This window comes from Varroa jacobsoni, unplaced genomic scaffold (genome assembly GCF_002532875.2).
Source record: "Varroa jacobsoni isolate VJ856 unplaced genomic scaffold, vjacob_1.0 contig00312, whole genome shotgun sequence".
NCBI lineage: Eukaryota > Metazoa > Arthropoda > Arachnida > Mesostigmata > Varroidae > Varroa > Varroa jacobsoni.
In genome coordinates this window covers 18,074-27,022 of record NW_019214448.1, presented here as the reverse complement: position 1 = coordinate 27,022, position 8,949 = coordinate 18,074, and the positions used below count along the sequence as shown (strand labels likewise).

The 8,949-nt window shown below is 42.1% G+C and overlaps 1 long non-coding RNA gene across 3 annotated transcripts; it reads left to right on the top strand.

The window, feature by feature from the left end:
* The first annotated feature begins 1,199 nt into the window (after positions 1-1,199).
* LOC147752038 (uncharacterized) lies at positions 1,200-8,472 on the top strand. 3 transcript variants are annotated; one of them, XR_015315184.1, is made up of 2 exons: positions 1,200-1,776; positions 8,030-8,472. It is a non-coding gene; the product is annotated as an uncharacterized LOC147752038 (long non-coding RNA). The 3 variants fall into 3 exon arrangements; XR_015315182.1 differs by lacking the exon at positions 1,200-1,776 and adding an exon at positions 3,471-4,725; XR_015315183.1 differs by lacking the exon at positions 1,200-1,776 and adding an exon at positions 6,015-6,770.
* Positions 8,473-8,949: the final 477 nt, after the last annotated feature.

Sequence of the window (8,949 nt, the reverse complement as noted above, 5' to 3'; positions counted from 1 at the left end):
TGTGTTTTACAGTTAAGAGCGATAGGTAGTATTTTAGTTTCAATTCGCCTTTCTTCTTAATCTATTATTCAGGCTATCACGTAGTATAGTGTATTTGGCCTTGATAGACTGACTACGCGGAATAAACGTTTTTAACCCATGGCTGGCTCTCGGCCTTTATTTCCTATATATGGAATCGCTTCGAATCAGCACTTCCATGGAGGTTTTATTTTATGCGTCAGAATCGGTAATCATTGCACGCAGTCATAGTCGCTGCCGTTGCCGAACTGAGTGAGATAAGAGACCAACAAAATTTCCATACGAAAAATGTTCTTGACTCTTAGAGCGAATCATGGCAAAATATATATTGACGCAGTGTATAAAGTGCACCAACAACTAAGCCATTCGAGTTGAATTTTATTTTCCTGAATAAAGCATTGTGTTTTATTAAACAATAAATTCGCCGTTTGTATTTTTTTCTTACGGACGCAGAGCGCATTTTTCTTTTGACAGTGACCACAAAGGAAATAGTGGATTGAGCAAAGTAAGACTTACCAAATGACGGTACGCTTATAAGGATAATAGTAATTCGGAAGGCCAATTAGGCGTACGTCAATTAAAGGTCACGAAGTTCGGTCTACATGTTTTTTGTAGCCCGAAAATGGCTTTTACCCATATATCGTGGAATGATGTGTTTTGTTCGCTGCTAAACCTACACAATGAAAAAGTATTCGATTTTCTAGATAGTACGCAAACCAATATGTCGAGAATGGCTAACGTTTTCTAAACATATGATATCAAAACTTTAGCAAAAATGCTCGGAGGTATTAAACAACAGATTATCCAATCAGTGTTCAAATGGAGAATTGTGCTTCATTGAAGGTATTAAATAATAGCACAGCTTTCTTATATATAATAATATACTGTAAAGATACTTGCAACAAGTATTAATCATATCGCATTTGGTAAATAAATGTGGCCCAGATAAAAAAATTGCAGTGTACTAGTGGTAGTTTTGCTGTATACAGGACTTTGGCGGCAGCGGATCAAAGCTCGTAAGCAAGCCAAGACAACAACAACGTTCGGCGCTGACCGCGGGCGGGGATAACGTTCGGGGCAAACACCTAGGGGCAAACAATGAGGACACAAGGGAAGCAGATCCTTCGCTCAAGCTTCTCCTTACTAGTATCTTTCTTGTATCCGCCGCGGTGAGACTACGTTGTGCCTGATTAATGGATCGTACAATGGAAGTGGTCACAAATACTTAAGGCTGGTTGGACCACTGTTTCCTAACGGTGTTCTTTGGGTTGCTTTCTGAGTCGACAAGGCGACGGTCATAAGCCAGGCAGAGTTCGCAGCGATGTCCGCAACTCCAACGGCTTGGGACGGTTCAAGGCCAAGAGAAACACCCAAAAAAGGCAGTCATGGTCCATCGATGTGTTATGCTTGCAGAAGATAACGGAAAAAGACTTATATTTTCACCCAAGGAAAACTTAGGCTATGAACGACTTTGAGACCTTTCTAAGGGATGTCAAAGAAGCGGATCATAATGACTAAGGCCAACGCACGTGCAACCTTGTTGATGTTGCCGTTTTAGACTTGTCGCACGAATCGGGCGCGTGTACCGGACTAAGCACCGAGTGGAGGCAGACCCAGATCCGCGGCTGAAGGCAGATACCCTATAGCGGGGTTATCGGACGAAAAGCTATGACCATCCGCACGTGTTTTAACCGCGGGAGGCGAAAATATTTTAGGGCTCAATGTTACAAACCTCGCCGCTGCCTACGCAGAAGCTACGTAAGCAAACTGGTCGATAACCCCTTTGTATTCGAGATTAAACTTTCTTGCTAGAAAATAATTGTAACACTCCATTCAGAAACGGATGTAAATGCCATTTTTTCGAGGTTGGTGGTTAAGGTGCCCCTTTAGAGCATAGCCAAACCTTCGGAGCCCGCGTATGTACATGATGATTGGCACGCTCCGTTAATGGTTTTGGGGGTGGTTGATACTGCGGTTAACGCAGAGGTTTTACATTAATCGAGCAAATTCGTGATACTGGTTTTTCCGATGTTTATCGACGTTCTACCCGATTTATACGGGCAAAGCCTTGATTTCAGTACAGCCGTTTTTCAAGATACAAGTGCACGTGGTTTCGATATTTTGAGCTACCACTCTTCAATTTAGTGCTTTTTTTAAGATTTTAAGGTTTGCGGCCTAAGCAAGCAGACCCTACTGCACCTTCACTATGTAAAATCTTGCAAACGTTTAGACCACATACGATTTGACTTTTAATCACTCACATTTTTAGCTCTAGGGCGTAAACTGGACACATTTCTAATGAGATTCAGTAAGCTACGATAGAAATCGGACTCCAGAAACACAGCTAGTGAGTTCAGCGGGAGCCTTTAGTAGCCCATGTTATTGGTACCCCAAATACATGGTAAACACGTGGCTGTATATCGCTATTGCTGATCTCGAAGAACAATTACCATAGCAGAATAGAGCGACAGTAGTCATGATGTTACAGGCCCTGCTTCCTCAAGCCCTACCCTAGGAAGCAGGAAATTGACGTCTTTGAATCAGAACCGGCGGACGAGAGGATGCCCCCTCAACCGGCTCTGTTGATGAAAGTTGAATGCTAAGGAAAACAAACATGCAAGGGTCGCGGTTTAAGATTGGCTAATTGACAACAGTGAGGCGTTGGAAAAGATGAACGAATCTGTGGAGTTACTGAAGAGACAGCACAATAACAACTAGGTTGACATAACAGCAGCTATCATTAGGCTTGATCTGATGGTTTGAAGACTTTGTGATGAATGTAGAAAAACATATTTTTCTGGAGGAGCTCACAACGGTAGAGGACCGCAAAACGATGCTACCCTCAGAGAGCAGTACAGCAAACTGGTACATGCACCTCTGCAAGAGCAATGATACACGCAGAATAAGTACCAAAGAGCTCGAAACTGCCGAAACAGAAGGAGCTGAGCTGCAGAAGCGGCTCGAAGAATTAGGGAAACAAAAAACGACGTGGTAGTACACGTAGTGAGCACATTGAAAGAAAGATTACTGGACAAAGTGGAATAACAATGTACAGCGGAAACGGCAATCCTCTATTCTAAGTAAGACAAACAGTAAAACAAGCACTTTTAGAGGAAGCCGGGACCTTCAGACTGGTCAATGGGACGGAAAACGAATTAGGGAAGTAGGAACCCCCAGTGGAACGATTGGAGCAGTGCACAAAAGTCCCCCAAGGGACGCAGGCCATGCCGGCCACTAAAACTTAGAAAATAGTGAAAAGAGTACTGAACTTTCTTTAAAAGTTCAGTTCAAAACTGTTAACGCAGTACCTATCGGCTGCCATGGTGATGAATCTACTAATAATCGGGCAAGCTTGCAGTACTATGCAATAGTGGCTTGCGGGAGCTTGTTGATAATGCGTGTATTACAGAATACTGTCTGGCCAGCTGCGAGATGACTGGTTGAAGCCTCACTGTTGGCATAATCGGATTAAGAGAGCCCACAAATTCGGTCGATCCTGTGGGTATACTTTCTACGATTACTGACAAGAATACGGTACTTGCAAGCGCGAAAACCGTGGTCCTTCATGGTCCTTCATAACTCCATAAAGATAAAAACGGCCTCCGGTCAGACGTGCTATGGAGGCTTTTTGCAGGAAAAATAAGTATAGGACCGAAATAGTGGCCAGAAAGGGCCTCACATATGATTGTACCAGCACCTGATCTCGTACTCAGAGCGTCGATTACCCGGACTGCAAACGTTAATGCATTGTTAGGGTTAAAATAAACGAAAGATTGCGCGTAGAAAAAATACCGGCCGATACGGGCTCACGTTAAGCCGCAAAAGAAGCGCTTGATTCTTGAAAAAAACGAGACTCGAAAAGTGAATTTCATTTCTCACATGCTTCGACCAAAAGCCACATTTTCCAAGAACACAAAAGCGATGAGGCCGAATGCTGGCGTTGTTTCAAGTGTGGCACACGTAGCCATATTATGAAGAAGTGCGTAGTCATCACGTGATACTGATATGCCTGTAGCATAGAAGGCATAGATAAGCATACAGGGAGTTAGTTCACAGTGCATAGAATACAAGCAAGCCATCTAGTATCACAAGCAGGCCAAACAAAGTGCCATAACATAAGCAAAAGAAGAAGCAGAAAAGAAAGAGCTAGCGCAAGGACACAAAGTAAACAACGTCCAACGGGGATAACGCTACAACATGGACCAAAACTTTGAGGACGGAATTCAAAGAAGTTGACACAACGTTTTCTACTTCTAATAATGGTTCGAATCAAACACATTCAGGTCAACTGGAATCACAGCCGACCTTCCTAAGTAATGGTAAGAAAAATCGCTAGGGGTAAAGGAATTATGTTTACCCCGTTCATACGAACCAAAGCAGACGTTATTAAACGGAAGCTCGGATTGAGTTGTATCATAAAAGGCTACCTGAGTTGAAATGGCTGAAAAAAATAAATTTACTCATGTATTCAGGCTGCACGATAAAAGCATTTACAAGATATTTTGATGAAATGGGCAAGTATTTCAGAAATTCCTGACAACAAGATTACCTTGTTAGAGATTTCAACGCCTTACTTTACTGGCTAGCTGCAAGTAGTTTGACAGCATGCAGCAAAGAAGACATGCCAATGTTTCGATGGCGAGAACAGACCTCTATCGTTGGCTTGATCATCAGTACGGAAAAACTGGCGAAAATTGTTACGAAATGGTGAGTGCTCGCAATTGAGGAAGACCTAAGCTATCATTACAACATTAAATTCGAGATCAACATATCTACCATGCATATCACAGACAGACCACACATAAGGCTCAAACCTCGTAGCGTTGAAAAAAGGTTTCACAAAGAGTGTTTATAGAAGTAAGTAATCACGAACATCCCAAAAAGCTGCAGGACACCCTCTCTAGAGCTTGTACGCTGGCGAGTTCATTTCCTACGAATTTTAGACGGACAAAATCGGCTAAATCAAAATGCTGACAAAATTAAAACATAGCTGTTGCCTGCAAAGGCTATCTGCGTACTAGAGGGGCTCTAAAAAAGCCAGGGCATATCCCACACGAATGCCTGACCTAGTACTGGATACTGAACAACGAGGAGGACAAAAGGAGAAATAGCTGAGAGCAAGACGAAATGCTGACACAGCTTTTATAAAAATGGTAAAAAAAATGACGGGGTAAGCCATATAGAATGGTCCGAGGATACATAAAAAAAAAAACGAGAGTTAACATGCCTAACAAAAAGAGAATCGGAACCCTAAGAAACACACGACAAATTTCCACAGCACGCGGCCATTGCTCGAGAAACTGGATTGTGGGTAACGCACCTGAACAAGAAATATCCGACCGTCACATCATAGGAGATGTTAGAGACTAATTAAGATTAGATAAGGTAAAGCACCTGAACCAGACGGCATCCCACTAATAACGGTTAATAATGAAGAACTGTTACGCGGGTCATTCATATATATAGAATAGTCAGCACATTAGCAAACGTAATACTGGCTGGAATTTTCCCGTAGGGTGTTTACACTAAGAAATGACTAAAACTTTGGTAGGAAAGATTGCATGGACTAGAAGAAGCGGAGCGAGGAATAACTTTGATTATCAGAGTGGCAAGCAGAGTAGACCCGCAACTCAAGCAAACGAATCTAAAGATCGAGTTGGAGGTTTCATTCCAGATTCCAGAAAAACGTTAAACTGCATGGCGACGTTCAATCATATCTACACAAATCTAGTCAGGCCCCGTCTAACATCTACGTCCGTTGCAACCAGTAAGTACAGGATGATAATACCAGCGTCATCCTGCTGATGAAGCAGTATGCAAGGATAAAGTAAAGGTTCTGACGAAGCAGCACTGCGCAAGCAAAACGATTCCAGAGACAAAAACCTTACTTCGACATGCAAAAAAAAATAGCCTGAAGTGATTTGTCGAATTCACACGCGACACGATAAACGGATAGGTCATTGGTGCCTCGGTAGTCTTAGAGGTTCTCGGAGAAAAAAAATACTGGCCAGATTGCTACAAACAAATGACATTACAATTAGGCCAGATTTACAAATTTTTGGGATATAACGTGTCTGGCAAGGTGGGGAACCCCGAGGATGACCCCACCATTTGACCCGGTAGACATATACCACGTCTGCTGTCGACTTGTAATATTACATTATATTAACCAAAATTTTGAGCCGATAGAATTTTGGTTATTGTTGTTAGAATCCCGAGTTGAAGGGAAGAAATGGTTTCAGTAAGTGTACGGATACTAGTAGTGTGGTCCATTTGAATCATCAAGCTGTGTAAAAAAAAACTCCATTGTGGCGAAGGAACGTAGCTTGGCCTAGAAGCTACTTTGCCGGGCAGTAATCTTAATCAGCATTTTCAGAAGGCACAGGTTGAAAAAGATTCCACTCGGACTGTTCATAGGCCATCGGACTACACGCAGTTGCAGCCGAAGTAAACCGACGTGTTCTCCGTCGTTAACCAATTTTGGTGGCTTGAATAAGCTGTGTATTTTGCCCACTGCCAGCAGCAAAGCTGATACATCATGCCGATGCCCTATTTGGCGGCTGATGTAAGAGTGACGGTTTTCCCTCCTCCGACAAGGGCGTTGCTGTTAAACTGTGAACCAACTAAAACGCCGCCACTGTGACCGACGTGCGCAACTGAACGCGACCGAGAATTTCACTTGCACCTGAAACTATCGTTGTTGATAAAAGACTGGGAAGTCTCTATCGGGTTCTATCCAGGCATGGTATCAGGTAACGTTAGCGGCGACTACAATCTTGTGAGCAGAAACCTACTTACGCGATAGGTTACCTTTGCAGTCCTCAGACTTGTAATATGATTATTTGTTTTCATCAAGGTTAAAAAAAAATGATGTCCCTAAAAAGTTTGCGAGTGAAGCGATTTAAGAGTCGGTGTAGCTCAGACTCTGTGCGCAAAATTTATACTCGACCCAATACGTATTCATCGTTCATTTTAGATGTATAACAAATCGATTATATAAAAAATATGCTAAATGGATCGATCTAAGTAAGAGTACAGTAAACTTACAAAAAATTTTAAGGGTCGTAGATCCAAAATGGACGTGGTTGAATCCTTACCATCTAGGGCGTAACTCGCCATTAAACATACCATCCATAAAAGTACGCACCTCAACTATGAAAATTATAAAACTATGCAAGATAACACGTAATTCACTACATCAATTAAGTGCGTCTTTTTTGCTGTTCATTAAACCAGCAACCTATAATTCTACTGCATGTTTCAAAAGATTTTACTCTCAGCAATGAGATCTGTGCCAACGATATACGAACTATCATCGTTCGCATTGTCGTTTAACGGCATTCACAAGATTTTCCACCGTGAATAGCTCGACATATATGGTGTGTATATATACATCTTGGTGCATAACCATATGACTGCTTGGAATATTTTTTATAATAGAAATAAGTAGATTAGTTGTTATTTGTTTTCACAGATATACCCTATCATATGGAACAATTATGGGGTCGCTAGACGAGCTGTATGAAACCCAAAGCGCTGTGGTTCTGGTTAGCAATTTGAACCTGTCGGACATTAATTAGGAACTGCCAACACCACCAAACGCTACTTTCGCTAAGAAGACCATTTTCCTGAATTGTTGCTTACTTGTTCAGCTTATCAGGATAATGAAACCCATAAGTAATACTATTTTTGACTAGATACTCACAAAAGGAACTAATGTATTTAGTCTCTATCACGCTCTCGCCGGTCGTTTCAGCTCACTTGGCCATAATTTTCGAAACCGCTAACCTAAATCCGCCCTTCAACTATCACAAAACTGACTTTGATAATCTAGGTGCGACCCCAAAAAGTACAAACTAGTGTGTCCTCTTGGAGTCAATAATACCGAAAGCTCATCAGTGTTCTGCATGTCCGATTGTCTTTTACACAGTAGAATGATATACTTATTCAATACCATTAATGGTTTTTGTAAATCGGGACATTCTTCTAATGGGTCACTTATCCTCCGCAGACACTCCTTATACGCGGCTTTCTTACGCGCGACGACCCATTTACGATTGCTCATCGAGTCAAGACTCGAGACATATTTTTGCGGGTGAACGGCTGAACATGCGCAGTGGAACCGCCCTTCTGGTAACCAATGATTAATCGGCGACCGACGACAGTATTTTCAAACTACTCCGAAACACTATGCTTTGTTCCTAGTGGGACTTACTTCGCTGCTGCCCAGGAAACCTCCACGGGCCTCAACGAGATTGACTCGGGCCCTGAATGAGTGTTTGAGGAGTATAATTGCCTTGATCGAAAGTTGAGCCTCACGACTGATAACCAGCCTTCAGTCATTTGCAAGGATTTGGTTCACGTGTTTGCTGAGCCTTCGCTTATCATCTTAATCCGTTGAGTAAGGAGTTGGAAAAATCTTGTAACTCTAACTTGTCTACAATAAAGGACTAAGTTCAGGTGCTGAAGATTACCGTCCTTTTCCTCAGAAGTCTATAATCTATATCTCATAGTAGATTGCATAGCCGCTTACCTATGACGTCTGGATTTTTGGATTAGCATAGCTTTGCCGGAGGAAAGTCAACCTGCGCTCGACTACTGAAAACTGCCGACGATTGCGCAATTGCAAAAATTATCACAGTGCACTCTGTACCATTTATTTTCATATTCGTGCATTCGATAGAATGTATCTCGACCTATTAATCTCAAAAAAATTTCGTCCCACTATATGGGCCCCAAAGTAATACACTATTGTCGGACTTATTTCACGGATCGCTTATTCAGAATGGAAGTCGATCATTCTTTGTGAGCCTTTGCGAATGCTGTGTCCGTAGTTTCTCAGGGTTCCTGCTTAAACCTTATTCTATACATCATATATTCTATCGTTCTCAAGCTCCTATTCGAAGGCGTCTTTCTTAAATGTAAAGTAAA